The sequence below is a fragment of the Schistocerca cancellata genome, chromosome 2, assembly GCF_023864275.1.
Source record: "Schistocerca cancellata isolate TAMUIC-IGC-003103 chromosome 2, iqSchCanc2.1, whole genome shotgun sequence".
NCBI classification, from domain to species: domain Eukaryota; kingdom Metazoa; phylum Arthropoda; class Insecta; order Orthoptera; family Acrididae; genus Schistocerca; species Schistocerca cancellata.
This window is the reverse complement of record NC_064627.1, coordinates 923722380-923735030: the sequence shown is the minus strand read 5'-3', so window position 1 is coordinate 923735030 and position 12651 is coordinate 923722380. Positions and strand designations below refer to the sequence as shown.

At 48.3% G+C, this 12651-nt stretch overlaps 1 protein-coding gene and 1 pseudogene across 1 annotated transcript in view; both read left to right on the top strand.

Moving 5' to 3' along the window:
• LOC126162864 (cAMP-dependent protein kinase catalytic subunit 3-like) overlaps nucleotides 1–12651 on the top strand; it is a 269609-nt gene that overhangs the window by 122441 nt on the left and 134517 nt on the right. The gene's annotated exons all lie outside the window — the stretch shown is intronic.
• On the top strand, nucleotides 12148–12265 carry LOC126163480 (5S ribosomal RNA; annotated as a pseudogene).

The window sequence follows — 12651 nt, the reverse complement described above, 5'->3', positions numbered from 1 at the left end:
TTATCAGAATCTATTTTTCGTGTGTTTTCTTCACGAAGTTCTAGAACGCAAACTTTGGCTTTAATTTTACTACGAAAGACCACCCCCTTCATTCGCTGGAAATGATCCTAGAAATCATTTACTCGTCGATTTTCCAAGCCAGGAAAATAGTGTTTAATAGATGCTTCGCTGATGACAGGAACTGAACAAAGACAAATCGGGTAAGAAAAAAATAAACAGACGAGTAAAAATGGCGTAACAGCTCTGAATTATGGCTACGAGACGCGGACTTCAAATGTGAAAATCATTCAAAAAACTGAAAATGGCACAGCGAACAGTGGACAGATGCGGGTTGGGAATTGCTAAGAAAGGAGAATAAAGACATTTATTACGGAAGGGACTAGAGTGGAAGATCTAATTGAAAATGAAGGGGCAACTGAGACATGAATCCAGGCGAATGAATGCTAGATGGACAAAGTTCTTCGTTAGCTTCAGCGAGATAAGAAAACGCAGAGAAAAACATCGTAATATTGGGTGGATAGATCGTATTAGTAAACATTCGGGAGTAAAATGGTTGTGTATCACCGAAGTCTGCAATTCACGGAGAAGTCTAGAGGAGAGCTTAAACCAGTCAACTCTCTGATGATGTAATTAAATATTAACGTCTAACGAAATGATAATATAGATTAATTTTAAAATATAATTTAGTGGTATGACTGAATCCTTCTTGTTTTTTTACTTTTAAAAAATGTTCAAATATGTGTGAAATCTTATGGGACTTAAATGCTAGGGTCATCAGTCCCTAAGCTTACACACTACTTAACCTAATTTATCCTAAGGACAAACACGCACACCCATACCCCCTGCGGGTCCGGGGATTAGAATAGGCCCGAGGTATTCCTGCCTGTCGTAAGAGGCGACTAAAAGGAGTCCATCTTCTCACGGGGGTAGTTAGCGCCTGCGTCCGGAGACGGACGGTTCCACGACCTATAATTGTGGTCTTTTTGGTTTTTCACTTCTCGTTTCTTCCTTCCTTTTGTTGGTTCCTTTCTTTGCTCTTCTCCACCTCACTGTCTTCCTTACTCTTTCCCTTGACTTCTCCTTGCCTTCTCATTGCCTTCTTCTCCTTGCCTTCTCATTGCCTTCTTCTCCTTGCCTTCTTATTGCCTTCTTCTCCTTGCCTTCTCTGGTCTCCGCCTCGGCGTTTGAGACAGTCTGTCCTCTTTCTCCCTCTCTCTCTCTCTCTTCTTTTTCCTCTTCTTCCTTCCTCACTGTGCGTGCCTGAAGGCCGACCCACGCGTTCGCACGCGTAGCCGGTGACGGGGTAACGCGTAAGTCCCCGCCCTGGGTAGACATGTAAGGCACGCGCGTACCCCCTGGTAAAGGCCAGGCCCGGGGAGGGGTGATTGCCTGAGCTGATACCTTCTGACCATGCCGATTGGTCCCTCCGTCTGTTTCTCGGGAGGTGTGACCTGAGGTGTAAACATTCACCTAAGGCGGGAGTGCCCTCTGTGAGGGTCCCCACAAGGAAGGAGCGCGCCATCGGAGACGCTGGCAATCATGGGGGATTCCTCCGCAATGGATTCTACTCCATCGCTTTCGACTTCTGCCCAAAAACGGAAACGTGATCAGCCACCAGTGACAAAAGTACTACCGCCTGCCCCACAGTTCCTCGTCGTTTCTCGATCTGAGGACGGAAAGGATTTTTCCTCTGTCAACCCTTTCGTTATCCAGAAGGGCGTAGATGCCATAGCCGGATCTGTCAAATCTTGTACCAGGTTGCGTAACGGTACCTTATTACTAGAAACTGAGAGTGCCTTTCAGGCACAAAAACTGCTTCGGGCCACACTCCTGTACACGTTCCCTGTCCGGGTGGAGGCCCACCGAACTTTGAATTCGTCTCGTGGTGTAGTCTATACTAGCTCCCTCGACGGATTGACTGACGAGGAGATTCAATCTTTCCTCGCTGAGCAGGGCGTGACGGCTGTCCATAGGGTCATGAAAAAGGTCAACAATGACCTTGTACCGACCCGGACACTTTTCTTAACCTTCGATAGTGTTAAGCTGCCATCGCGCATCAAGGCGGGCTACGAGGTTATTTCTGTTCGCCCCTATGTCCCGACACCTACGCGCTGCTACCAGTGTCAGCGTTTCAATCACACTCGACAGTCTTGTTCCAATGCTGCTAAATGTGTCACTTGTGGCAGGGATGCCCATGAGGGTGACTGTCCACCTCCGTCTCCTCGTTGTATGAACTGTCAGGGTGACCATGCCGCATCCTCCCGCGACTGTCCTGTCTATAAGGAAGAACGCTGTATCCAAGAAATTCGGGTCAAAGAGAAAGTGTCCACCTCGGCTGCTCGCAAGCTATTGGCTAGTAGGAAGCCCGCGCTGCTCCCAGCGGGAAAATACAGTACTGTCCTCGCCTCTCCTCGGACTACCAGGGAGGTAGCAACCCAGACATGCGATCTGACCTTCAGCACCACGGTCGTCCGTTCGGCCAGTGCTAAGATCGCGCGGTCGACGTCTCCTCTTCCTCCCATCACCCCACAGACACCAGCCCCGTCATCAGCTTCTGCTAAGACGAAGACCGCGAAGTCAGATGCACAGGCCTTCAAGAAGGAACCATCCCGTGCAGACTTCCTACGTACCTCGACCTCCCAGCCTTCGACCGGTACTTCCACCAAACGTCCTTCCAAAAAGGCTCATAGGAAGCACAGTTCTCCTTCTCCGCCACGGCGCATTTCTTCTCCTGCGCCACCCAGCGGTTGCCGCCCCAGGCCGTCATCCGTTTCGCCTGGCCGCACCGCTGGTAGCCGAACATCTGGCCGTTCACCGGCGGAGGAAGCTCCCCCTCCCGGCCATCCTCCCGAGATGGCCGATGAACCTATCGACCCAATGGACGATGACTGTCCGCCTACTGATAGCGGCGGCAGTGCTCGCTCGAAGCCCGGCCCTCAGCGGCCTTCGAGGTGACCCCTTCTTTCATCTTCATTTTCTTACGATGGCACTTATTCACTGGAATATTCGCAGCATTCGCTCCAACCGAGAGGACTTGAAGTTGCTGCTCCGCTTGCACCGTCCGCTCATCGTAGCCCTCCAGGAAACGAAGCTACGCCCATGAGATCAAATTGCCTTGGCACACTACACCTCTGTGCGTTTTAACCTACCCCCTATGGTAGGTATCCCAGCTCATGGAGGGGTTATGTTGCTGGTCCGGGATGATATTTACTACGATCCCATCACGTTGCACACCGGCCTGCAGGCAGTTGCCATCCGCATTACTCTCCCCACTTTTACGTTTTCCTTTTGTACCGTTTACACTCTATCGTCATCTGCCGTTACCAGGGCAGACATGATGAAACTTATTTCTCAGCTACCTGCACCATTTTTGTTAACTGGAGACTTCAATGCCCACCATCCCCTTTGGGGCTCTCCAGCATCCTGCCCGAGAGGCTCCTTGTTAGCAGACCTTTTCAACCAGCTCAATCTTGTCTGCCTCAATACTGGCGCCCCTACTTTTCTTTCGGACACATCTCACACCTATTCCCATTTAGACCTCTCTATATGTACTCCCCAACTTGCACGCCGGTTTGAGTGGTATGCACTTTCTGATACATATTCGAGCGACCACTTACCGTGTGTTATCGATCTCCTGCAGCATACCCCCTCTCCGTGCTCCTCTAGTTGGACCATCTCCAAGGCAGACTGGGGGCTATTCTCTTCCAGGGCGACCTTTCAGGATCAAACCTTCACAAGCTGCGATCGTCAGGTCGCACACCTCACGGAAGTCATTCTCGCTGCTGCTGAATATTCCATCCCTCACCCTACTTCTTCTCCACGTCGCGTACCGGTCCCCTGGTGGTCCGCAGCATGTAGAGACGCTTTACGTGCTCGTCGACGTGCTTTACGCACCTTTAAACGCCACCCTACAGTGGCGAATTGTATCAATTATAAACGATTACGTGCTCTGTGTCGTCGTATTATTAAAGAAAGCAAGAAAGCCAGCTGGGCTGCTTTCACAAGCACCTTCAACAGTTTTACTCCTTCTGTTGTCTGGGGTAGCCTGTGCCGGCTATCTGGCACTATGGCCCACTCACCAGTTTCTGGCTTGAAGGTCGCGAATGACGTCCTTGTGGCCCCTGAGGCTGTCTCCACTGCCTTCGGCCGCTTTTTCGCAGAGGTTTCGAGCTCCGCTCATTACCACCCTGCCTTCCTCCCCCGCAAACAGGCAGAGGAGGCTAGGCCACCTAACTTCCGCTCCTCGAATTGTGAAAGTTATAATGCCCCATTCACCATGTGGGAACTCGAAAACGCACTTGGCCGATCACGGTCCTCCGCTCCAGGGCCTGATTCTATTCATATTCAGATGCTGAAGAACCTTTCTCCTGCGGGTAAAGGTTTTCTTCTTCGTACATACAATCGCATCTGGATTGAGGGCCATGTTCCCGCATGCTGGCGCGAGTCTATTGTTGTCTCGATTCCTAAGCCGGGGAAGGACAAGCACTTGCCTTCCAGTTATCGACCTATCTCGCTTACCAGCTGTGTCTGTAAGGTGATGGAGCGAATGGTTAACTCCCGATTGGTTTGGCTGCTCGAGTCTCGACGCCTACTTACCAATGTCCAATGTGGATTTCGTAGGCGCCGCTCTGCTGTTGACCATCTGGTTACCTTGTCGACCTTCATTATGAATAACTTCTTGCGGAAGCGCCCGACCGCGGCTGTGTTCTTTGATTTGGAGAAGGCTTACGACACCTGTTGGAGGGCGGGCATTCTCCGCACCATGCATACATGGGGCTTTCGCGGTCGCCTCCCTCTTTTTATTCGTTCCTTTTTAATGGATCGACAGTTCAGGGTACGTGTGGGTTCTGTCCTGTCCGACACCTTTCGCCAGGAGAATGGGGTGCCACAGGGCTCAGTTTTGAGCGTCGCTCTGTTCGCCATCGCGATCAATCCAATAATGGATTGCCTCCCAGCTGATGTGTCAGGCTCCCTTTTCGTGGACGAATTTACCATCTATTGCAGCGCGCAGTGTACACGTGTCCTCGAGCGCTGTCTTCAGCGTTCTCTTGACCGTCTTTACTCCTGGAGTGTCGCCAATGGCTTCCGTTTTCTGCCGAGAAGACGGTCTGTATTAACTTCTGGCGCTACAAAGAGTTTCTCCCACCATCCTTACGACTCGGTCCCGTTGCTCTCCCAATCGTGGAGACAACCAAATTTTTAGGTCTTACATTTGACAGGAAACTTAGCTGGTCTCCACATGTGTCATATTTGGCCGCCCGTTGTACCCGTTCTTAAATTTCCTCCGTGTTCTCAGTGGTATGTCGTGGGGAGCGGATCGAACCGTCCTACTTCGTCTATATCGGTCGATCGTCCGCTCCAAGCTGGATTATGGGAGCTTCGTATACTCCTCTGCACGGCCATCCATCTTACGCCGCCTCAACTCCGTACAACATCGGGGTTTACGACTTGCGATCGGAGCATTTTATACTAGTCCCGTAGAGAGTCTTCATGCTGACGCTGGCGAATGGCCACTCACCTACCGGCGCGATATACTGCTTTGTCGGTATGCCTGTCGACTACTGTCAATGCCCGACCATCCGTCTTATCATTCCTTTTTTGACGACTCTCTCGACCGTCAATACGGGTTGTATGTCTCTGCCCTGCTACCCCCTGGAGTTCGCTTTCGTCGCCTCCAACACCTTAATTTTTCACTCCCTGCAACCTTTCGAGTGGGCGAGAGCCACACGCCACCTTGGCTCCACGCTCAGGTCCGCGTTCACCTTGACCTCAGCTCGCTCCCAAAAGAGGTTACCCCCAGTTCGGTCTACCACTCCCGTTTTTTGGAACTTCGTTCGAAGTTCATCAACATGACTTTCATTTATACAGATGGCTCTAAGACCAATGACGGGGTCGGGTGTTCCTTTATTGTCGGGGCACAAAGTTTCAAATACCGGCTCCATAGCCATTGTTCGGTCTTCACAGCTGAGCTCTTTGCCTTCTACCAGGCTGTTCTTTACATCTGCCGCCACCGACATTCTGCTTATGTCATCTGCTCCGACTCCCTGAGCGCCATCCAGAGCCTCAGTGATCCGTACCCGGTTCACCCTTTTGTACACCGGATCCAACGCTCTCTTCAGCAGCTGGTGGACGTCGGTTCTCCGGTTAGCTTTATGTGGGTTCCTGGCCATGTCGGTATCCCTGGGAACGAAGCTGCAGATGCCGCGGCCAAGGCTGCGGTCCTCCAGCCTCGGACAGCTTCTTGTTGTGTCCCTTCGTCCGATTTTAGCCGGGTCATTTGTCAGCGCATTTTATCGCTGTGGCATGCCGATTGGGCTGCACTTACAGACAACAAGCTTCGGGCCATAAAACCTCTTCCCGTGGCTTGGACGTCCTCCTCACGCCCTTCTCGGCGGGAGGAGGTAGTTTTGGCCCGGTTAAGAATTGGACACTGCCGGTTCAGCCATCGCCATCTGCTGATGGCTGCGCCGGCGCCGTTCTGCCCATGTGGGCACTTGCTGACGGTTCGACACATTTTAATGTCCTGTCCAGATTTTAACACACTGCGTCTAGATCTTAACCTGCCAAGTACTTTCGATGCCATTTTAGCGGATGACCCACGAGCAGTTGCTCGTGTTCTTCGTTTTATCAATTTGACCAACCTCTCTAAGGACATTTGATGATGCTGTTTTTTTAATCCTATGCCTGTCAGTCTGTCTTTTATCGTGTTTTCATTCGCCTTCTGCCATTAGCAGCTCTTAGGTTTCATGGCGCAGTCTTTGTTTACTGTACGGTAAAAGCAAATACTGACAATTATACGACGCTCGGTATGACATCCGCTGCCAGTCCTGCAGTCGTGTCAGCACATTGAGAATGAGGTCCGACGCTGACACGTATCTCACTGGGACGTACTATATAACGAATACGAATCTGTGATGTTCCATAATACACTGTATCGTTCAGACACTGCGCAGAAACATATCGGCAAGTAAAGCTTATTACTAATCACACTATATCCGTGTATGAGAAAGAATGTCCATGCCGATGGTACCTCTGTCGCACTTCCTGTCTCTCCGCAATGGTAAGACACTGGACTCGCAGTGGGGGGACAGAGCTTCAAATATCCATCGAGCCATTCAGATTTAAGTTTTCGTAAATCTCCTAAGATTAATGGCAGCTTAGTTCTTTTCATATGGTCAATGACGATTTCGCTCTCCTCCCATCGCCCACTATATCTCTCGTTCGTTCGTTCGATCGTTCGCAAGCTACAACAGATCCTCCCGGTTTTTCCATTATTTCTAAGTAAGGACAGTGTAAAGGGTTCAGTACGACATATCCTTAAAAATGAGGCAAGCTTCTCCTTGATAACATTTTTCATTTTTAAAACGTGCTTCCGGAGGATGGCTCGCAGTGGCGAGGCCGGTAGCTAAGCTTTCGCTGCCCTTTGACCTTTGAGGTAAGCCTTCTTTGTGGCAACCTTTTGGTTTTAAAACGGTCTTTCAAAGCACGCATCAGTCGTAAGTATGGCTTTTGGACTGTACGCAGTGTTAGTAGCCTGCAAGCTATACTTACTTCAAACCCCTGCACATGACGGCCGAGTACATGTTGCCTGACATGCCACTGCATACCTAATCCAGTTGAAATATGGCGAAATTCTTTTAGTTATTACATGTTGTCATAGCTAATAATATTTTTAATAACTACTGAAAAAGAACTGAGTAATACTAGCGTTATTTATTTAATCGAACCACAGCTGAATTAAATGTATTGAAAGAAATCATTTTCCTGTCATGCTGTTCCTTTGTTTTGATTACTAAGTTATTGCAATTAAAACATAAAACGGCGTCTCCTGTAGACATGCAACATAACTACCACAGCAAGCATGACCACAACAATCACAGATGAGAAGAAGAAAAAAGTGCAACCTATATTCGTGTTTAGCAACCGCACCAACATACACAGCACATTACCACAGCCTCTCTTTTGAAATAAAACCTTATATGGCGTGACACGTTTCCAAAGAGCAGTAGACACTTCGCGTAGTATGAGCCTCAGCTCGCACCGGGTTTGAGTACGACAAAGACTTGCAGAATCTTAAATTAATTTTAGGTCAGTTTTTGTGCCTTCTTCTGTGATAATTGTGCCCAACAGCTACAATGGTTTTGCTGCGTTGTTACTAAGAACGCCATTACTCTCTAAGACTGTGCGGATCATGCATGCTATAAGCATATAACTTAATTTTTTGTAATGTCGATTGATAAATGGAAGCTGCCGAAATGAGCTAATTGCAAATGAATTGAAGTAATGTGTTTGCTTCAAATAAGAAAATAGCCCATCACAGGAAAATGATTTTTCTCAAGCTAAGGAGAATGTTGTTACTTTGTTCATGTGATTCCGTACCGAAGTCTTTACTCAACGTGTTGTCTCACTGATGTTTTTTGTTTTTCTCAGTGAAAAAGCTAATAGGTGAAAAACGCTGAACAACAGTCCTCGCTAGCATCTTTTGACACGATAACTATTGAATCCAAGAAAAACCAGTATGGTGATGACCTCGTGTTATATCACAGAACAAAGATACAATAAGCACTGAGAGAGCACAGGCAAGTGACCTGAACATGCTGAATCAGCACTCTTGCAAATGGAGATCCCAGTCAGACACAAAACAGAGGTCACGGTGTTCCATCTCCATGATAGAGAGACTCAGGAGAATTCACACTTGCTGTTTGATTGCATCGAAGTTTCCCGTAACTACGTTCCAGAATATGTAGGTGTCACACTCGATCGTACTCCCCCATTTAAGAGCTCCACTGAAAGAAGCTTGACTCACCAGTGAATCTACTCCACAAATGGCTCTCAGCACTACGGGACTTAACATCTGAGGTCATCAGACCCCTATACTTAGAACTACTTAAACCTAACTAACCTAAGGACATCACACACATCCGTGCCCGAGGCAGGATTCGAACCTGCGACCGTAGCGGTCGCGCGGTTCCAGACAGAAGCGCCTAGAACCGCTCGGCCACTGCGGCCGGCTCTACTCCACAGAATAGCCGTAAACACCTCTAGACCAAATTCAGAAATGCTACGCTATTCCGCAAATTCACATGTATACGCAGCTGCTACATATTCCGCCCTTACTTGGGAAAACCGCACGTGTACAACTAAGGAAGGTGTATATCTGAATGAGGCCATGAAGACCATTACTGGCAACGCCGTACCTACTCCTATTCAATGGCTGTCTGTTCTGTTTAATACTGCTCCTCAAAATTTCGTAAGAAAAACCGCCAACGAGGAAGTTCTTAATAATATATGGTCTCGTAAGAATTCAGTTCTAAACAGCGCTTTCAAAACACACCAACTGTACGCCTGAAGTCACCTTACGTCGATCTTTGGGTCACAGACTTCTTCACTGTCACGGATAGGTCGAAGGAACGCCTACCTAATTCAAAACCTAACGACGAAGGTTGCAGGGTTCGACCTACCACGTCACGATGATAGACTAAGCCGCATCCGAACGGGCTAAGTGAATTTCGGCCACATCTTGAAGTGGAGTTACGTGATGGTGGTGCGTGTGAGCGTGGTGCGGAGGTAGAGATAATAAGATACGTTGCAATGAGCTGCCCACTCCAAGGTCTTAAAGGAAAGATTTACATGAAGTGACTTGCGTTGCGATTTGGTTGTCAGATTTAAACATTAACCTATAAATCAGGTACATTGTGTATGTATAAGGGTATGTTTAGTAATACCATACGAAGGAGTAATTATCCTTTGAGCTTATTGGAAATCTCAGGGTATTTATTTTTAACCTACGGGAGCTTGTTGAAAACATCACTCGTTGTCGGTGTAATCAATATTTAGTTTGTGCTGTAATCTAGACTAAACGTAACGACTGCGCTGCTCTTCGTTGTATTCCTCGCCCTTACTATCGAGACCGTTCGGTCTGGTCCATAATGTCTCGTGCGACGTGACACGAGTGGTCTCTGAGCAGCAATTTTTTCGTTAGGTGAACACGTGAGCCTTTGCTGATGGGGCCGCGTCCTTCGCCCCGCCTCTCAGCCACTGTGCGGCGTGACGCAGACGGCGAACGCCGGTCCTGAGCGTAAACAGCCGCAGCTGCCGGCCATTTCGTCAACACTCGGCACAAAGCCCCCCCCCCCCCCACACCCCCACCCCAGCCATTGGACAAGTTACGTACTATGAGCGTCTCCTCGGGCGAACTGTGCTGCCGTGAAGTGCACATGAATAGGTCAGAAACATACAGCTCGTTTTCTACGTCTTTGTCGCTTCGCTAGCAGCTACACAGCTTGCGACAGAGGGTGCGTGGAGAGCCAATACCGAGCGTGGTAGCGCTGTGGTTAGCACACTGGACTTGCATTCGGGCGGTCGACGGTTCCTGGTTTAGGTTCTCCACGATTTCCCCAAATCGCTTCAGAAAAATGCCGGGATGGTTCCTTTGAAATAGCACGCCCGACTCCCTTCCCTAATCCGATAACACCGATGACTTCGCTGTTTGGTCTCGTCCACCAAATGAACCCCCACATAGACTCCACTCCAGAGGAGAACCGATGCCTTTAATAATAAAGTTGCAATTTGCATGCAAATGATGAGACGACGCAGCCATTTGGCTGTATTTTTGATAACTTTTCTTATATCAGGACTACATTTTCATTTATCCATCAACCTTACGCGTTTCGACTTTGTAATTTTGAAAGCAAAGTAATAACCGTATTCTCAAATAATTCATGCTGTAACCATGAAACTTGGAGTAGGTCCTTCTCTTAATATTCTCTTCAATGTGACATTTTTCCCAACTGTCAATGACTTCACCGGGACCTGAAGGGGGGGGGGGGTGTAGAATTCTGCATTTTGGTTAAGAAAATGTTCCGCCTTTAAATCACCTCGTCGTCATTCTGGAAATGTCTGCCGCTCAGTTTAGCCATCCGAGAGAGTAGGAAGTAGTCTCTGGATGCTAAGTGAAGAGAATGCGTGGGTCAGGCAAAATTTGGTAGCCCAAAGGAGGAGCATGTGTTGTGCTGAGACCTGGGCGTACTGAGAAGCAAAAACACCCTCGTCGAATTGGTTCCCGCGATGTTTCATCTTGATAGCCTCCGTTCTTCATTAGTATACTTATGTGACGATTGGCACCTTACGAGCAGAATCTGTATGTACCACACACTGTTAGTCCCAAATAACTGGATCACCGTGCCCAATGACGGTTGGCTCTCCGCCTTCTTCGCCGCTTCTGAATAATCGTTACTACTGCTGGCTTTGCTCGTTTGTCCCGGGGTCATAGCGGTACGTCCAGCACTTGCCCACGGAGGTCCGGCGGCTAAGGAAGTCATCTAGATAGGCCTGGCACAGCTGCAAAACTTCCGGTGCTGCTATTTTTTGACTACCGTATTTTACGGACCATAAGACGCACTTTTTTCTTCATAAAATTTGCCTCCAAAATTCAGGTGCGTCTTACACTCGAAATTAATATAAAAATGTCCAGTGTTCGATTTAAAATTCACGCCAATTTTAAAAGTGGCCATACGTTCGATGCTGCAAGAAATCTCTATCTGGCAATATTGGATTCATCTGGCAGCAGCAGTTCACCGAAGCGGCGAACATGAGTTGCGGGGAATCACAAGCTTTCTAACATTATCTCCCTCCCGCCCCATCACAAACCCGGAACACTGTCAAGCCTGTGATGCGTCTTTGCAATCTACGGTGCCAGTGAACTTGAATTGAAAGGGATTTGTGCTATAGGTAACAGTAAAATATTTTTGTTAGTAACTAGTTTTGTAATGTAATAAATAAAAGGCATTCACATGATGCGGGCTGCAAATTCAAAGTAGTAGCATATCCAGAAAAACATGGAAACATAGCAGCTGAGCGGAATTTCAGCCCTCCACCAACAGAAAAAACAATTGGAGATCGGCGGATCAGTAACAAGAACTGAAAAAAGTGAGAAAGGCAAAATGTGTAAATAGAGGACTGAATGTAAAATAGTCAAAACTAGATGATGACGTATTAAAATGGATTCAGACAATTTCATAATGGCGTTAGATTTAATACAAAAATTATTCGAATATACGGTTGTAAGCCTTTAGTTTGGCTTTGCAATCTAACAATAAAAAGGGTAAAAATGTTGTTAAAATGCTTAAAGTGCCCCTTGTAGCCCCTGGCAACGGCTTTGCCGCAGTGGATACACCGATTCCCATGAGGTCACCGAAGTTAAGCGCTGTCGGGCGTGGCCGGCACTTGGATGGGTGACCATCCGGGGCACCATGCGCTGTTGCCAGTTTTCGGTGTGCACTCAGCCCCGTGATGTCAATTGAGGAGCTACTCGACCGAATAGTATCGGCTCCGGTCAAAGAAAACCATCATAACGATCGGGAGAGCGGTGTACTGACCACACGCCCCTTCTATCCGCATCCTCAACTGAGGATGACACGGCGGTGAGATGGTCCCAATGGGGCACTTGTGGCCTGAAGACGGAGTGCTTGTAGCCCGTAACGTCTTGTCGTTCGTAAAATACGCTAGATGTGAGCAGCTGCGGAACCCAGCCGTTGACCTTTCTCATGTTCAAAATATGCAAGATGTTGAACAACTGACGGACAACTGATTTTCACATGAACCACTATGCCTCCATTGTGATATTCCGGTTTTGAGCTTCAAGACATCTAC